Source organism: Lissotriton vulgaris, unplaced genomic scaffold, assembly GCF_964263255.1.
Source record: "Lissotriton vulgaris unplaced genomic scaffold, aLisVul1.2 SCAFFOLD_1750, whole genome shotgun sequence".
NCBI lineage: Eukaryota > Metazoa > Chordata > Amphibia > Caudata > Salamandridae > Lissotriton > Lissotriton vulgaris.
In genome coordinates, this window is record NW_028252295.1 from 302705 (window position 1) to 322643 (window position 19939).

General features: G+C 43.4%; 1 long non-coding RNA gene across 1 annotated transcript in view; it reads right to left on the reverse strand.

Moving 5' to 3' along the window:
- Positions 1-19939, reverse strand: part of LOC147662603 (uncharacterized) — a 220419-nt gene that overhangs the window by 89825 nt on the left and 110655 nt on the right. The window contains exon 3 of the long non-coding RNA XR_015305534.1: positions 3979-4067. This is a non-coding gene — a long non-coding RNA (uncharacterized LOC147662603). The remainder of the gene's footprint in view (positions 1-3978; positions 4068-19939) is intronic.

Below are 19939 nucleotides of genomic sequence, written 5' to 3' on the forward strand. Positions count from 1 at the left end.
CCTGGGGATGCTTGCCCATAACCGCATTAACCATAACGGGACTAAGTTTCAACCCGTTCGGTCCAACTGGATGCGCCGCAACGCCAGAGCCCCCACCTGATATGTTGCGGGAAATGGAATGAACCAAAGCCCTAATAACTGCTACAGCAGAGGTATAAAGGGGTCTCAATTCAAGTAAGGGACATTCCCCTACACGTGGGTGCGGGGTAAATCCAGCCAAAACAGGCCAAGAAGCGCCCGGAAGGACAAAGGGCCTAATCTAATTGGTGTTAGAGGGTGGGGAAGGGTGCCATCAAACCAAATGCGATGCTGCCAAGCAGAAATCGGAACCTCCTGTGTCCTATAGGGAGTGTACTCCGCAGGCAGGGCAGTGGGAGTGTAAGTATGAAACACATTAGTATTCGGATAAACTACCGGAAACGTAACCCATGAGTAGAAAAGCTCAAACGGGTAAGCTGCGTCTGCACTCACAACAAAAACTACTGCCATGCCTTCCAAGGCGGCGATATAGCCTTGCAAATGATTACGGACCGCCATCCTACTATGCTGCGGGATGTCTACGGCCATAATGACACAGAAACAATAAGGACAATGCAATGAATGTAGCACAACTGGGAAGTAATTCAATAGAAACCGTTTATAAATTATCAAGCTTGAAAAGACCTATTTAACTATAGGTGGGATTATCTGTCAACACTGTCAACCGGAAACAATAGTGAGGGGGTCGTGGACTGATATAAGCACTACTCGAGAGTCTCACAATAAGACCACAACATTAGGTGCGGCATGTCGCAAGGATTCTGCTCCTACACAGAACTGTGCACAGAGACCCAGGACCTCAGTGAATTGTGGTGTACCAAAAAACTCACCTTAGTGCCTAGAAACACTAACCAGCTAGCATTAGTGTCACATTAGCTCTTCGTCCTATAGCAAAGGAACCAATGATTAGAAAACCCAGAGCATGCGACTTAGATTATACCCAGGAATGTTGGGAAGCGAGAACACTCTTTTGTTATACTCTCATACCAGTCCACAACAGGAGTACAAAAGAGACACAGGAAGGGTTAAAATTTTTATTTTAACGACGTGCTCTAAGATGCAGTATCTTTGCTAACATAAGCAGACATATGATTAGAAATAATATGATCAGCATTGTTACAATTCCATAAAACACAAAAGGAGAAATAATATTACAATGATGGTGAAAATAGGTACTATAGCGCCTAGTTAATCACCCTCCCTAGCTAGGAACTATGTTTTATAAACTAAAGAAGGTCTCTTAGGCTTGTTTGAGGGACCCCCATACCTCTAAGATCAGCAGGGATTAATCACATCAGGATAAACAGGGTGACGGGCATCTGCTTCAGCATTTTAAAGATTCTGCGGAAGGTCCTAGCTCTCCTTCCTACGGCCGCCCGCAGAACGCTGGTGCACGCCCTAGTCACTTCACGCATGGACTTTGGTAACCTACTCTATATGGGAGCTACCTGTAAAGCAATAAATCGACTTCAGGTGCTACAGAATGCTGCAGCTCGCCTCATTTTAAATCTCCCAAAAAGATCGGACTCCAAGGCTGCCCTCCAGTCACTCCACTGGCTGCCAGTGAGGAGCAGAGTTGAATTTAAATCCCTCTGTACCTGCCATCGTATCCTCGCTAAGAAGGCGCCAGCACCACTCCAGAACCTAGTCACCAGGTATGCACCAGCTCGCGCTCTGCGCTCCTCGCAAGGAGGCTTACTTAAGGTCCCTAGGGTGAAAAAGGCCCGTATGGGAGGAAGATCCTTCCGATACCTGGCGGCTAAAAGCTGGAATGCTTTACCTCTCAATCTCCGTCTGGACCCCTCCGAATATAGTTTCCGGAGGAAACTAAAAACTCACCTCTTTTCAAAATAAGTGGGCTCCTCCCCTACTACTCCTTCAGAGTGCTTCAGTTCAGCGCGGGGACACGCATTCTGCGTAACCAGGCGCTCTATAAATGCCCCTTAATAATAATTAATAATCTGTAAAAGCTCTTTCTCTCTGGAAACGGAAATCTTCCAAGTGTCTGAAATCATGCCTACAGTGTGATATTAAAGGCGCCAGGATCGCGTCGGCTTGCAGCTGCATATATGTTATGGCTAGAACGTTAGCCGGTCAGCCCGGACAACAGCTACCTTGTTATGATAACATTGGAGGCTTTAGTACTCAGTGTGCAGACTAGAGTCACGATGTAAGTCTAGGGATGCTGAAAACAAGCCAGTCTCATGTGAAGCATTTCAAGCAGCCTAACTCACAACAACAGTTATATGCAGTGTCGTGGGAAAAAGCAGCAAGAAGGAAAAATGGTGTTTAAACTTCTAATAAGCCTATGCTAACTTAACAGTGTGAATAACAAGGCCCAGCCCACACTACACTACCAATATTAAGCTGCCACTGCATCAACTCTCATTACATTGTCTCAGGAGGAGATACCTGCCCCCCCTATATTTTTTATATCAGCTACCTTGGACGATGTCATGAAAAGTGATGCAGTGGAGGTGATGCAGTGGTAGGGTGATGGAGTGGTAAAGTGATGAAGTAGTGGTGGTGTAGTGGAGGTGATGCAGTGGTAGTGTGATGAAGTGGTGGTGATGCAGTGGAGGTGATTGAGTGGTAGGGTGATGCAGTGGTGGTGATGAGGTGGATGTGAGGTAGTGGTAGGTTGATGCAGTGGTAGTATGATGAAGTGGTGATGGTACAGTTGTGGTGATAGAGTGGTAGGGTGATGCAGTGGTGGTGATGCACTGGTAGTGATGCAGTGGAGGTGTACTGATTTATGCTCAGCGATCCACATGAGAGCAGCAAAGGTAGCAAATTATCTGGGAGAGCTCTGGAAGCCAAGGCCTGAAGCACTTGGGGAATAGAGATGCTTAGTATTGAACAGAGCAGAACCATAATTGATGCACAGAATGAGGATATGGAAAGAAGGACAGATTACTAGTGATAAAAGAGGGGCTGGATTGATTGGAGGGCTCATGGGTCTCGCTAGTGAGAACAGGAAGGTGAAGGTAAAGAAGAAGCTTATAAGACTAACATTGTTCACATTATCGCCCGAAAGCTCCGCCTACGCTCTATCTATTTGTTGGACAATCGCTGTAATTACTTATTGTTTTTAAAAAATTGTTATGGGCTGAAACTATTGTAATTCAGTCTGACCCCAACAGATGTCTATCTACATTGTGCATGATTTTTATTTGTCTTTTTTATTGAAGTTCAATTAAGGTTTGTAACAATTTTATGTATGTAGTCCCAATAAATACTACTGGATGGGTACTTAAGGTGATTGCTAATACCTATACAAAGACTAGATTACAGTCATTACATACATTGCACTAGCTTTTGCAATCACAGTTGGAGTGTGAGTACTGTTTAGCTATATTATATTTTATGTTTTGTATATGGCAACATTTTGGCGTAATGATATTAGAAAGATTTGTATAAGAACCACATATTATGAGTTTTTTTGGTCCCAGGAGATGAAGTGATTTGCCGAGAATCATAGAATGTTGAGGCAAGGCCAAGATTCGAACGTGGTTCCTCAGTTCCAAAGTCGCCAGCTCTAGCCACTAGACCACTAATACCTTTACTATAAGTTATCTATTTATTGGTAAATTGCACAATTATAGTGGAGCCAGTTCACATTTTCTATGTGATGGGTATAGGAGCTCTGTGAAACCTTACAATAAATGTTATGTGAAATTTACCTATGGCAGCTTCAACTTCATTTTACATTTAGCATTCAAAGGTTAGTGAAAATAACAGATTAACATATGTAAAAGACAATTGTTTTTTCTAAAATTACTGAAGAAAGTCTGACTGCTGTCAGACATAGATTTATTGTGTTGTTATGATGATTCAGAGAGGAAAACTCTGCTCACACACCCTAAGATAGACATAATTCTGATGATTAGCCATAATTCTGATGAAAGTAAGATGGTTTTGTAATTATGAATTAGGTACCTTATAGTACTTAATGGTAGTCCACATCTTCTTCATGTACCCCCAGACCTGTAATAGCAAGAGAGAGCCCGCCGGGGTATTCTTAAGACCTGAAACATACCAAATGTTGAACAAACATTTAGCAATTCACTTGGTTGTCATACGCACCCCACGGCATGCTAGGACCTAACTATTATTGACTAATGCCTAGATTCGTTACTTGACACATCCAGGATGCAAATACCACTACGACCCTGCTCTTGAGATAATAATGCTTGTATCCATAACTATAAATAGTCATCAATAGTTATGTCAGGTGTGTCACCGGACTTAAGATGAAGCATCAGCAATGTATCTCTTCCCATATTGTACCACTTCCTCACAAACCTCAACTCAGTCAACTTCTTTATCTTCGTCAGAGGACACACAGGTATCTTTCTCAGCAAAATGAGGGTTAAACCTTGCATGGTTTAGTGGCAGCCTCACAATCCAGCAAGCTGCTCTTATTCCAGGAACTTAGTGCCCGCATGCACTGCTTCCAGAAAACTGTCTTTATATGTCACACTCTCCTTACTGATATGGTGGCACAGTTAATACATATTAACCACTTTTACATTTATTTTTATTGCTATCCCACTTTCCTCATGCATCCAAAAGAGAATGCAAGGTTTAGACATGTTTTTTTGGACCATAAACTGAAATAACATTCACGAAAAAATTAACATTTTTTAATTCATTAAGAGTTGATTTATAGCCCTTGGAAAAACATCTGACTATAATACCAACCAAACCACATGCATTGAAATGAATGTATAGACTGATCTAAGCTTGATGAATTTCCCCCCAGTTTTTAGATCTCGCCTCTCAATGCGCATGCGCATTGAGCAGAGCGAGACTATAGGGCTTTAAACAGACTTTACCCGACTGGCAATTTGGTGCTGTGCCCATGCGGTTTTAGGTCAATGCGCAAGCGCATTGACCTAAAATGCGCATGCACAGCATCAAATCGCCAGCCATCTGTTGTCCAACTTGGTGCCGCTCCACCCCCTGCGGCATCAAAGGCTTTCACGGCCAGCCGGCCGTGCTTTCAGTTTCATGGCCGGCCGGCCGTGTTAAGTGCATTTCAAAGGCCGCCCTCCCTGCTCCGCCCCCTGCTGCGGCCGAGACGCATTTCTCCTCCCTCCTACCCCCTCCCCATGCACCCTCAGTGGGCTGAAGAATTCCTAATCCTCCCATTGGTTTAAAAAAAAAAAAAACTCTGCTCACACATTTACTCGATGTTCCGCTTGTTATTTTGGGTGAGACTCTTACCTTTTCGGAGTTTCAATATATTAACAGGAGTAAAAGGGTTTCAAGGGACTTCTGTAAAGTGAAAAGCTACACCGCATTGTATTCCCATTTACTTTTGTATTACTTTTCTATTGGAGCTCAGTTTTTTTGCTTCTCAAAATGCACAATTTACAGAGGAAACGTTCTGTGGCAAATATAAGCATTTTATCACTGTCAATTTCTCCTCAGTCAGTCTCACTGATGATTCCTAATCCAGAGAGACTGGCCAATCACACTCCCCTTTTCAATGTTTTGCAAGAGTGAAACTATCACACTTCGGATCAATCTCAGCCGACTTTACGACAAAGAAATGGAAGGAAGGCAGTCGCCATATAAAAATCCGCACAAGACTACAAGTTTGAATTTTGTGGCTTCTTAAATCTTCACATCGTTGCGTTCAAGCATCTCATCCAAGAGTTAAATACAAAATATGTAAGTCAAACATTTCTAGTGCCGCTGTCAATTACAACTCAATTACTCCGGGCTCCACCAAATGTGGTTAGCAAAATAACTTAGTTTGTGAAATACAAAAAAAGATGTTCTGTTGAAAATGATGAACTTCCTCTCTCGCAGCCAACAACTGTGAAACCCAGCATCACACTTTCGTTATAAAGTGGCCATCTTTCAGCAGTACGATGTCTACATACAGAAGGACAACGTGAGATACGATTCCTTGTTATGCTATGTGTATATAACTGTGTTATTTCAGAATCCAATGCACATTTAATGAGAAAATTAGGAATACGGATGTACAAAAAATACCAATTATTAGTGAATAAAAACAAGTATATATTTTGTGACAATTCAAAATGTTATTTCGTTAGTCCTACTCATTAAATATTTTTTTTTGGCTCCCCACTGAAAAGCTATGTCTTCTTGGCAGGTCACGTTAGTTACTTTGTCTTGAGCAGCCTCGGCTCACACCTTATCAATGTATAGCCTGATTAGGTTTATTTTAATAGTTCATCGCTCATTTACCTTCACTGTCTTGCATCTGTTCCCTACATATTACTTCTTATTGTTATCCGTTTCCATGACTTGCTTTTCTCATTGTCTTTGTGTTCTCTTCGATAACGCGTTTTATTTTTTGCGCATGCGCATTGGTTGAAATTCAGTCTTCCTCTTCTAAAATGGAATATAAACTCGGCCCGAGAGGGATTTGTTATTAACGAGAAATGTATACAATACTAAATTCATTGGAACACCTGATCCTGATTGTGTTGGTTTTCCGCCTACTTTGACACAGCCTCATAGGCTCGATTGGGAGTGTAATGTACTAGTTTTTTTTGTAGATCCGCTCATTGAGATAGGTCACTGCCACAACTCTTGTAAATGCCTCCATTTTACCTTTAACCGACCTGCATAGATTATCTCGCCAGTCTTTCTGTTTGAACGTAGTGTATTAAAAAGAGTACACCTCTTACTGGGACCTGAAGTCATTGTGCTTTCAACAAAGATGACATTTTGATCTTTTTTCGCCTTTAGAATAAACTTGTATGTAAGTGTTATGTGCACTAAAATGGGTGCCCTGTTGGTAGAGTTCAGTTTAAACTGCACTGGTTTAATGTGCACTTTCATTAGTCCAGGTCATACTGGTAAATTTTTACACCTCTTTCATGTTTCTGGTAATTTACTGTATACATATTTTTTTGTCATGGTATTTCTGTTGTAAAGAGAGATAGGATGTAATTTGGCTCGTTATATAATCCTTTCCTTCAAATCATTACTTTCAATTTCGGGTTCACGTTGCTATTGCTGTGAAGGAAAGTTTCCCCATGTTCAGTGCGATTGTCTTTCTGAAAGTACAGAAATACGTTGCAATATGTGGCATGGTGTGTTCAAGCTCTTAAATGACAGATGTGCGTTCTGCTATTCAGGATCCTTGTTCTTTTTCCTTTTGCTCTCTTTTCTCTCACTCATTCCCACACTTGACAGGTACAACAGAGGGCGCATCTCACACAGACAGGAACAGAGGATGCTTCTCACACAGACAGGAGCAACAGAGGGAGCATCTCACAGACAGGAACAACAGGGGGCGCATCTCACATAGACAGGAACAGGGGGCGCATCTCAGACAGGCAGGAACAACAGGGGGCACAACTCACACACACAGGACCAACAGGGGGCACATCTCACAGACAGGAACAACAGACATCTATCTATCGCCCTCACTCTATCGCCATCACTCTATCTATCTATCGCCCTCACTCTATCTATCGCCCTCACTCTATCTATTTATCTATCGCCCTCACTCTATCTATCTATTTATCTATCGCCCTCACTCTATCTGTCTATCTATCTATCGCCCTCACTCTATCTATCTATCTATCTATCTATCTATCTATCTATCTATCTATCGCCCTCACTCTATCTATCTATCTATCGCCCTCACTCTATCTATCTATCTATCGCCCTCACTCTATCTGTCTATCTATCTATCTATCTATCGCCCTCACTCTATCTATCTACCGCCCTCACTCTATCTATCTATCTATCTATCTATCTATCTATCTATCTATCTATCTATCTATCTATCTATCTATCTATCTATCTATCTATCTATCTATCAGACTCTATCTATCTCTATCTATCAGACTCTATCTATCGGACTCTATCTATCTATCTATCTATCTATCTATCTATCTATCTATCTATCTATCTATCTATCTATCTATCCATCTATCCATCACCCTCACTATATCTATCTATCTATCTATCTATCTATCTATCTATCTATCTATCTATCTACCCATCTATCCATCGCCCTCACTATATCTATCTATCTATCTATCTATCTATCTATCTATCTATCTATCTATCTATCTATCGATCTATGTATCGCCACTCACTCTATCTATCTATCGCCACTCACTCTATCTATCTATCTATCTATCTATCTATCTATCTATCTATCTATCTATCTATCTATCGCCACTCACTCTATCTATTTATCTATCGCCCTCACTCTATCTATCTATTTATCTATCGCCCTCACTCTATCTGTCTATCTATCTATCGCCCTCACTCTATCTATCTATCTATCTATCTATCTATCTATCTATCTATCTATCGCCCTCACTCTATCTATCTATCTATCGCCCTCACTCTATCTATCTATCTATCGCCCTCACTCTATCTGTCTATCTATCTATCTATCTATCGCCCTCACTCTATCTATCTACCGCCCTCACTCTATCTATCTATCTATCTATCTATCTATCTATCTATCTATCTATCTATCTATCTATCTATCTATCTATCTATCTATCTATCTATCTATCAGACTCTATCTATCTCTATCTATCAGACTCTATCTATCGGACTCTATCTATCTATCTATCTATCTATCTATCTATCTATCTATCTATCTATCTATCTATCTATCTATCCATCTATCCATCACCCTCACTATATCTATCTATCTATCTATCTATCTATCTATCTATCTATCTATCTATCTACCCATCTATCCATCGCCCTCACTATATCTATCTATCTATCTATCTATCTATCTATCTATCTATCTATCTATCTATCTATCGATCTATGTATCGCCACTCACTCTATCTATCTATCGCCACTCACTCTATCTATCTATCTATCTATCTATCTATCTATCTATCTATCTATCTATCTATCTATCGCCACTCACTCTATCTATCTATCTACTCACTCTATCAGTCAGTCAGTCAGTCAGAATATCTTTATTCGACTTTTTACAAGTCATACAAAGAACAAACAAATAAAAGACAATTACATTTACATACAATACATACAATACTTCTATCTACATTTTCCTAGAGAAAAACCAACTAGGCATTTAAAGTTAAAAAAGTTATATACATAGTTAAAAAAGTTTTACATTTCAGGTGAAGAGTGCATAGTAAAAAGCCATTGATTTTAAGGCAAGATTTGGCCAACAGATTTCGCCCTTGCGGCAGCTACCAAAAAGTTTGCCATGCAAAAAGTGATGCGTGGATTCGGTAAAAGTTGTAAAAAGAGCAAAGCTGGTCGCACCTGTGCAAAGCCTGCTTCTTTCAGGATAGGAAGCAAATGTTTCTTTCTCTGCTCGTGATACAGACTGCAAAACATGACAAAGTGCAAGGTGTCCTGCACCGAAAAATTGTCGCAGCTACACGGTGGGGCCAACTCAGGCTTCTGCCAGCTCTTAAAAGAACCCAAATAAAAATGTAGCAAATTAAATCTAAACTTTATTAGTAAAAACCTGTGATAGGGGAATGTGACAAAGCTCAGGTAGGGGGCGAGTGAGGATGAGCTAACCAAAAGGCTATGGGCCCTTACCGCTGGTTTCAACAATTCGTATTCCTCCCGCCGTGCTTCCTGCCTTTCCTTGAATAACTTTTTAATAATGGCTATATCCTGTCCCCTAATTTTATCTGGGGATGAAAAAAGTTCCGGGCGACCCAGGTCTGTAAATGTTTTCGCTAAATAGGCCAACTCTATCTATCTATCTATCTATCTATCTATCTATCTATCTATCTATCGCCACTCACTCTATCTATCTATCTATCTATCTATCTATCTATCTATCTATCTATCTATCTATCTATCTATCGCCACTCACTCTATCTATCTATCACCCTCACAGCATCACTCTGTGCAACCATTCAACAACAACTGGTTCAAATATGTTCTCTCAATGTTTCAAGCTTTATTACAATTGTCACAAAAATATGTTAATATTTCACCTCTGTTCTTGGATTTTCGTCACATTAAAATACACTGAACATATTCTTCACAAAAGTTATTTACAATACTTTAAGCTATTGCTATTATAAATTACAAGAAATTTTATTTAAGTATTAATTCTTTAAAAAAATTAAAAGCCATTTGTATTTGTAATATGAATACATCTAAGTCACGTACATACAAAACATGTTGCATTACAAATGCTATAGGTGTCACATTTGCAAAAGTTAAAAGTATTGGCATTGTAAATGACAAAGCTATTAATTTTGCTATTTTCAAGACCAACACATAAAAAAAATTGTCATTTACAAAACCAAGAGATCCAACTTTTCTAATGCGAGACCTATTGCATTTCCAATGCTTGTTATGTATTATAACACTGGGGACTCCTCGAGTATCCACCTATATGGTCCCAGTGTACTAAATAGAGCTTGTTTTAATTGTAAGTATTTTCCCTCTTGAGAGCCAGGTGCTCAAATTTCATCTGAAGCATTTCAAAGATTTTAAGTTCAGCTTCTAAAGTGAGTAAGTGAACCAACATAATAATATCTGCCCTCTCCCATACATCCCAGGAAATTGTCTGTGTCCCTATTCTAAAATCAGTGCTATGTCATGTGGGAACCTTTTTATGTAATCTCGGGTTACTCTTAAGGAGTATGTGGGTGTGTATCCAAATCTTAAGCATAGGCTGAATAATAGGGTTGGAACTTTCTAAAGGAGGCGATGAGTATAAAACATTTGTAAACCTGATGTTGCCTGTACAGATTGCCTTTCAATAGGAACCCATAAAGGGGGGTCATCCTATTTGGGTCCATGATAAACCAATTGAGATAAATGGAGGGCTCTGTACTAATGTTTAATACATGGTAAACTAAAGCCACCATATGCCTTGGGAGCGATCAATTTGGAGAGTTCAGTCTAGGTCTCAGAGATCTTAAAATAAATGTTCCAACTTCCACCTGGAGAACAACAACGACCGCAACACCACCACCCTGCTGGACAACCTCGCCAACCTCGGACTCAAGCAGCTGGTCACCACCCCCACCCACTACGCCGGACACACACTCGACCCCGTCTTCTCATCCAGCAAGGACATCGCCTTCAGCCACGCCACCGGACTCCACTGGACGGACCACAGCTGCGTCCACTTCAGCTTCAGAAGGACCACGATCCACCACCACCAGCAACAGGTTGCACGCAGAAGCTGGAACAAGATCACAGCCGACCAGCTCGCGACCGCCCTGAGCAAGAACCCACCCACCAGCGCAACGAACCCCAGCCAAGCGGCCACCAACCTCACGAAGTGGATCAGCGACTGCGCAGACGACCTCGCCCCTCTGAAGACCCCGCCTAGCAGACCCGGTAGCATTAAGCCCCATGGTTCACTGACGAACTCAAGAGCTCCAAGAAGAACTGTCGAGCCCTCGAGAGAACCTGGCGCAGAGACCCAACACCGGACAACATGACTGCCCTCAAGCTCGCCACCCGAAAACACCACCAACTCATCCACGCCACCAAGAAAACCGCATTCAAGGAACGACTGGACAACAACGCACACAACAGCAAGGAACTCTTCAACATCATCAAAGAGCTCTCCAACCCCAATGCCGGAAACAACGACATCACCCCTTCGCAAGACCTCTGCAACTCCCTCGCCTCCTACTTCCACAACAAGATCGCGGACATACACAACAGCTTCAGCACTCAACCGACGCACGCCACGACCGAACCACCGCCCTCCACCACCACCCTCCGCGCCTGGACCCCGATCAGCACCGAAGACACCGTCCGCACAATGAACTCCATCCACTCCGGATCTCCTACCGACCCCTGCCCTCACCACGTCTTCAACAAGGCCGACGCTGTCATCGCACCCCACCTGCGGGACATCATCAACACCTCCTTCGACACCGCTACCTTCCCGGAGAGCTGGAAGCACGCCGAACTCATCGCTCTACTAAAGAAGCCATCAGCCGACCCCACCGACCTCAAGAACTACCGCCCCATCTCGCTGCTCCCGTTTCCTGCAAAAGTCATCGAGAAGACCGTCAACAAGCAGCTGGCCGCCTTCCTCGAGACGAACGGATCCCTCGACCTCTCGCAGTCTGGCTTCCCGGCCAACCACAGCACCGAGACCGCCCTGATCGCAGCCACCGATGACATCCGAGCTCTGCTTGACAACGGAGAAACAGCGGCCCTCATCCTCCTAGACCTCTCCGCGGCCTTCGACACTGTCTGCCACCGTACACTAGTGCAGCGACTCAGCAACGTCGGAATCCAGGAGAAGGCACTGGAGTGGATCATCTCCTTCCTCGCCGGAAGGACACAGAGAGTCCGCCTCCCCCCGTTCAGATCTGAAGCCACCGAAGTCATCTGCGGCGTTCCTCAAGGCTCCTCGCTCAGTCCAACCCTCTTCAACGTGCACATGAGCCCCCTCGCAGACATTGCACCACCAGCACAACCTCAACATCATCTCCTACGCCGACGACACCCAGCTGATTCTCTCCCTCACCAACGACCCCGCCACCGCCAGAGCCAACCTCCACGAAGGAGCCGACTTTACGACAAAGAAATGGAAGGAAGGCAGTCGCCATATAAAAATCCGCACAAGACTACAAGTTTGAATTTTGTGGCTTCTTAAATCTTCACATCGTTGCGTTCAAGCATCTCATCCAAGAGTTAAATACAAAATATGTAAGTCAAACATTTCTAGTGCCGCTGTCAATTACAACTCAATTACTCCGGGCTCCACCAAATGTGGTTAGCAAAATAACTTAGTTTGTGAAATACAAAAAAAGATGTTCTGTTGAAAATGATGAACTTCCTCTCTCGCAGCCAACAACTGTGAAACCCAGCATCACACTTTCGTTATAAAGTGGCCATCTTTCAGCAGTACGATGTCTACATACAGAAGGACAACGTGAGATACGATTCCATGTTATGCTATGTGTATATAACTGTGTTATTTCAGAATCCAATGCACATTTAATGAGAAAATTAGGAATACGGATGTACAAAAAATACCAATTATTAGTGAATAAAAACAAGTATATATTTTGTGACAATTCAAAATGTTATTTCGTTAGTCCTACTCATGAAATATTTTTTTTTGGCTCCCCACTGAAAAGCTATGTCTTCTTGGCAGGTCACGTTAGTTACTTTGTCTTGAGCAGCCTCGGCTCACACCTTATCAATGTATAGCCTGATTAGGTTTATTTTAATAGTTCATCGCTCATTTACCTTCACTGTCTTGCATCTGTTCCCTACATATTACTTCTTATTGTTATCCGTTTCCATGACTTGCTTTTCTCATTGTCTTTGTGTTCTCTTCGATAACGCGTTTTATTTTTTGCGCATGCGCATTGGTTGAAATTCAGTCTTCCTCTTCTAAAATGGAATATAGACTCGGCCCGAGAGGGATTTGTTATTAACGAGAAATGTATACAATACTAAATTCATTGGAACACCTGATCCTGATTGTGTTGGTTTTCCGCCTACTTTGACACAGCCTCATAGGCTCGATTGGGAGTGTAATGTACTAGTTTTTTTTGTAGATCCGCTCATTGAGATAGGTCACTGCCACAACTCTTGTAAATGCCTCCATTTTACCTTTAACCGACCTGCATAGATTATCTCGCCAGTCTTTCTGTTTGAACGTAGTGTATTAAAAAGAGTACACCTCTTACTGGGACCTGAAGTCATTGTGCTTTCAACAAAGATGACATTTTGATCTTTTTTCGCCTTTAGAATAAACTTGTATGTAAGTGTTATGTGCACTAAAATGGGTGCCCTGTTGGTAGAGTTCAGTTTAAACTGCACTGGTTTAATGTGCACTTTCATTAGTCCAGGTCATACTGGTAAATTTTTACACCTCTTTCATGTTTCTGGTAATTTACTGTATACATATTTTTTTGTCATGGTATTTCTGTTGTAAAGAGAGATAGGATGTAATTTGGCTCGTTATATAATCCTTTCCTTCAAATCATTACTTTCAATTTCGGGTTCACGTTGCTATTGCTGTGAAGGAAAGTTTCCCCATGTTCAGTGCGATTGTCTTTCTGAAAGTACAGAAATACGTTGCAATATGTGGCATGGTGTGTTCAAGCTCTTAAATGACAGATGTGCGTTCTGCTATTCAGGATCCTTGTTCTTTTTCCTTTTGCTCTCTTTTCTCTCACTCATTCCCACACTTGACAGGTACAACAGAGGGCGCATCTCACACAGACAGGAACAGAGGATGCTTCTCACACAGACAGGAGCAACAGAGGGAGCATCTCACAGACAGGAACAACAGGGGGCGCATCTCACATAGACAGGAACAGGGGGCGCATCTCAGACAGGCAGGAACAACAGGGGGCACAACTCACACACACAGGACCAACAGGGGGCACATCTCACAGACAGGAACAACAGACATCTATCTATCGCCCTCACTCTATCGCCATCACTCTATCTATCTATCGCCCTCACTCTATCTATCGCCCTCACTCTATCTATTTATCTATCGCCCTCACTCTATCTATCTATTTATCTATCGCCCTCACTCTATCTGTCTATCTATCTATCGCCCTCACTCTATCTATCTATCTATCTATCTATCTATCTATCTATCTATCTATCTATCTATCTATCTATCGCCCTCACTCTATCTATCTATCTATCGCCCTCACTCTATCTATCTATCTATCGCCCTCACTCTATCTGTCTATCTATCTATCTATCTATCGCCCTCACTCTATCTATCTACCGCCCTCACTCTATCTATCTATCTATCTATCTATCTATCTATCTATCTATCTATCTATCTATCAGACTCTATCTATCTCTATCTATCAGACTCTATCTATCGGACTCTATCTATCTATCTATCTATCTATCTATCTATCTATCTATCTATCTATCCATCTATCCATCGCCCTCACTATATCTATCTATCTATCTATCTATCTATCTATCTATCTATCTATCTATCTATCTATCTATCTATCTATCTATCTATCTATCTATCCATCTATCCATCGCCCTCACTATATCTATCTATCTATCTATCTATCTATCTATCGATCTATGTATCGCCACTCACTCTATCTATCTATCGCCACTCACTCTATCTATCTATCTATCTATCTATCTATCTATCGCCACTCACTCTATCTATCTATCTATCTATCTATCTATCTATCTATCGCCACTCACTCTATCTATCTATCTACTCACTCTATCAGTCAGTCAGTCAGTCAGAATATCTTTATTCGACTTTTTACAAGTCATACAAAGAACAAACAAATAAAAGACAATTACATTTACATACAATACATACAATACTTCTATCGACATTTTCCTAGAGAAAAACCAACTAGGCATTTAAAGTTAAAAAAGTTATATACATAGTTAAAAAAGTTTTACATTTCAGGTGAAGAGTGCATAGTAAAAAGCCATTGATTTTAAGGCAAGATTTGGCCAACAGATTTCGCCCTTGCGGCAGCTACCAAAAAGTTTGCCATGCAAAAAGTGATGCGTGGATTAGGTAAAAGTTGTAAAAAGAGCAAAGCTGGTCGCACCTGTGCAAAGCCTGCTTCTTTCAGGATAGGAAGCAAATGTTTCTTTCTCTGCTCGTGATACAGACTGCAAAACATGACAAAGTGCAAGGTGTCCTGCACCGAAAAATTGTCGCAGCTACACGGTGGGGCCAACTCAGGCTTCTGCCAGCTCTTAAAAGAACCCAAATAAAAATGTAGCAAATTAAATCTAAACTTTATTAGTAAAAACCTGTGATAGGGGAATGTGACAAAGCTCAGGTAGGGGGCGAGTGAGGATGAGCTAACCAAAAGGCTATGGGCCCTTACCGCTGGTTTCAACAATTCGTATTCCTCCCGCCGTGCTTCCTGCCTTTCCTTGAATAACTTTTTAATAATGGCTATATCCTGTCCCCTAATTTTATCTGGGGATGAAAAAAGTTCCGGGCGACCCAGGTCTGTAAATGTTTTCGCTAAATAGGCCAACTCTATCTATCTATCTATCTATCTATCTATCTATCTATCTATCTATCTATCTATCTATCTATCTATCTATCTATCTATCTATCGCCACTCACTCTATCTATCTATCTATCTATCTATCTATCTATCGCCACTCACTCTATCTATCTATCACCCTCACAGCATCACTCTGTGCAACCATTCAACAACAACTGGTTCAAATATGTTCTCTCAATGTTTCAAGCTTTATTACAATTGTCACAAAAATATGTTAATATTTCACCTCTGTTCTTGGATTTTCGTCACATTAAAATACACTGAACATATTCTTCACAAAAGTTATTTACAATACTTTAAGCTATTGCTATTATAAATTACAAGAAATTTTATTTAAGTATTAATTCTTTTAAAAAATTAAAAGCCATTTGTATTTGTAATATGAATACATCTAAGTCACGTACATACAAAACATGTTGCATTACAAATGCTATAGGTGTCACATTTGCAAAAGTTAAAAGTATTGGCATTGTAAATGACAAAGCTATTAATTTTGCTATTTTCAAGACCAACACATAAAAAAAATTGTCATTTACAAAACCAAGAGATCCAACTTTTCTAATGCGAGACCTATTGCATTTCCAATGCTTGTTATGTATTATAACACTGGGGACTCCTCGAGTATCCACCTATATGGTCCCAGTGTACTAAATAGAGCTTGTTTTAATTGTAAGTATTTTCCCTCTTGAGAGCCAGGTGCTCAAATTTCATCTGAAGCATTTCAAAGATTTTAAGTTCAGCTTCTAAAGTGAGTAAGTGAACCAACATAATAATATCTGCCCTCTCCCATACATCCCAGGAAATTGTCTGTGTCCCTATTCTAAAATCAGTGCTATGCCATGTGGGAACCTTTTTATGTAATCTCGGGTTACTCTTAAGGAGTATGTGGGTGTGTATCCAAATCTTAAGCATAGGCTGAATAATAGGGTTGGAACTTTCTAAAGGAGGCGATGAGTATAAAACATTTGTAAACCTGATGTTGCCTGTACAGATTGCCTTTCAATAGGAACCCATAAAGGGGGGTCATCCTATTTGGGTCCATGATAAACCAATTGAGATAAATGGAGGGCTCTGTACTAATGTTTAATACATGGTAAACTAAAGCCACCATATGCCTTGGGAGCGATCAATTTGGAGAGTTCAGTCTAGGTCTCAGAGATCTTAAAATAAATGTTCCAACTTCCACCTGGAGAACAACAACGACCGCAACACCACCACCCTGCTGGACAACCTCGCCAACCTCGGACTCAAGCAGCTGGTCACCACCCCCACCCACTACGCCGGACACACACTCGACCCCGTCTTCTCATCCAGCAAGGACATCGCCTTCAGCCACGCCACCGGACTCCACTGGACGGACCACAGCTGCGTCCACTTCAGCTTCAGAAGGACCACGATCCACCACCACCAGCAACAGGTTGCACGCAGAAGCTGGAACAAGATCACAGCCGACCAGCTCGCGACCGCCCTGAGCAAGAACCCACCCACCAGCGCAACGAACCCCAGCCAAGCGGCCACCAACCTCACGAAGTGGATCAGCGACTGCGCAGACGACCTCGCCCCTCTGAAGACCCCGCCTAGCAGACCCGGTAGCATTAAGCCCCATGGTTCACTGACGAACTCAAGAGCTCCAAGAAGAACTGTCGAGCCCTCGAGAGAACCTGGCGCAGAGACCCAACACCGGACAACATGACTGCCCTCAAGCTCGCCACCCGAAAACACCACCAACTCATCCACGCCACCAAGAAAACCGCATTCAAGGAACGACTGGACAACAACGCACACAACAGCAAGGAACTCTTCAACATCATCAAAGAGCTCTCCAACCCCAATGCCGGAAACAACGACATCACCCCTTCGCAAGACCTCTGCAACTCCCTCGCCTCCTACTTCCACAACAAGATCGCGGACATACACAACAGCTTCAGCACTCAACCGACGCACGCCACGACCGAACCACCGCCCTCCACCACCACCCTCCGCGCCTGGACCCCGATCAGCACCGAAGACACCGTCCGCACAATGAACTCCATCCACTCCGGATCTCCTACCGACCCCTGCCCTCACCACGTCTTCAACAAGGCCGACGCTGTCATCGCACCCCACCTGCGGGACATCATCAACACCTCCTTCGACACCGCTACCTTCCCGGAGAGCTGGAAGCACGCCGAACTCATCGCTCTACTAAAGAAGCCATCAGCCGACCCCACCGACCTCAAGAACTACCGCCCCATCTCGCTGCTCCCGTTTCCTGCAAAAGTCATCGAGAAGACCGTCAACAAGCAGCTGGCCGCCTTCCTCGAGACGAACGGATCCCTCGACCTCTCGCAGTCTGGCTTCCCGGCCAACCACAGCACCGAGACCGCCCTGATCGCAGCCACCGATGACATCCGAGCTCTGCTTGACAACGGAGAAACAGCGGCCCTCATCCTCCTAGACCTCTCCGCGGCCTTCGACACTGTCTGCCACCGTACACTAGTGCAGCGACTCAGCAACGTCGGAATCCAGGAGAAGGCACTGGAGTGGATCATCTCCTTCCTCGCCGGAAGGACACAGAGAGTCCGCCTCCCCCCGTTCAGATCTGAAGCCACCGAAGTCATCTGCGGCGTTCCTCAAGGCTCCTCGCTCAGTCCAACCCTCTTCAACGTGCACATGAGCCCCCTCGCAGACATTGCACCACCAGCACAACCTCAACATCATCTCCTACGCCGACGACACCCAGCTGATTCTCTCCCTCACCAACGACCCCGCCACCGCCAGAGCCAACCTCCACGAAGGGATGAAAGAGGTAGCCGAATGGATGAAGAACAGCCGCCTGAAACTGAACTCGGACAAGACGGAAGTCCTCATCCTGGGATCCTCACCCTCCGCCTGGGACGACTCCTGGTGCCCCCCGCCCTAGGCAGCGCACCCAAACCAACAGACCACGCACGCAACCTGGGCTTCATCCTGGACTCCACCCTCTCCATGACCAGACAAGTCAACGCCGTCTCCTCGTCGTGCTTCAACATCCTGCGCATGCTACGAAAGATCTTCCGGGGGATCCCCACTGAGACCAGGAAGACGGTCACCCAGGCCCTCGTCACCAGCCGTCTGGACTACGGCAACTCCCTCTACGCCGGAACCACCGCCAAACTCCAGAAAAGACTTCAGCGGATCCAGAACGCCTCAGCATGACTCATCCTGGACATCCCCTGTTGCAGCCACATCTCCGGACACCTGAGAGACCTGCACTGGCTCCCGGTCCCCAAGAGAATCACCTTCCGACTCCTCACCCACGCACACAAAGCCCTACACAACCAAGGCCCAGGATACCTCAACAGCCACCTCAACTTCTACGCTCCCAAACGCCAGCTCCGATCGACCGGCCACGCCCTCGCCACCGTCCCCTGCATCCAAAGAGCCACCACAGGGGGACGGTCCTTCTCCTACCTCGCCGCCAAGACATGGAACTCCCTCCCGACCCACCTCCGCCTGACCCAGGACCACCTCGCCTTCAGGAAGCAACTCAAGACCTGGCTGTTCGAGCAGTAGCGGACCCCCCTCCCCTAGCGCCTTGAGATCCTCTGGGTGAGTAGTGCGTTATATAAATGCTTTGATTGATTGATTGAATACCATTGTTAATGTTTTGCAATATTGATATTTTAACTGTCAAAGACAGCACAATCTAAAACATAAGGGAACCGAGACAATATAATTATTTTCACTGCCTATACTCTAATCCAGGACAGGTTAAAATGGGACCATTCTTTGTACGCCGGCTTCGTTTTGGTAAAAAGCGGATCTAAATTAACTCGAATCATATGCTCTAAACCTGTGTTGATATAAATACCTAGAGACTTCAGGCGATCCACTCTCCATTGAAAATGTATTTTGTAGTCAGAAATGGTTGAGAAGTGAGAAATGGT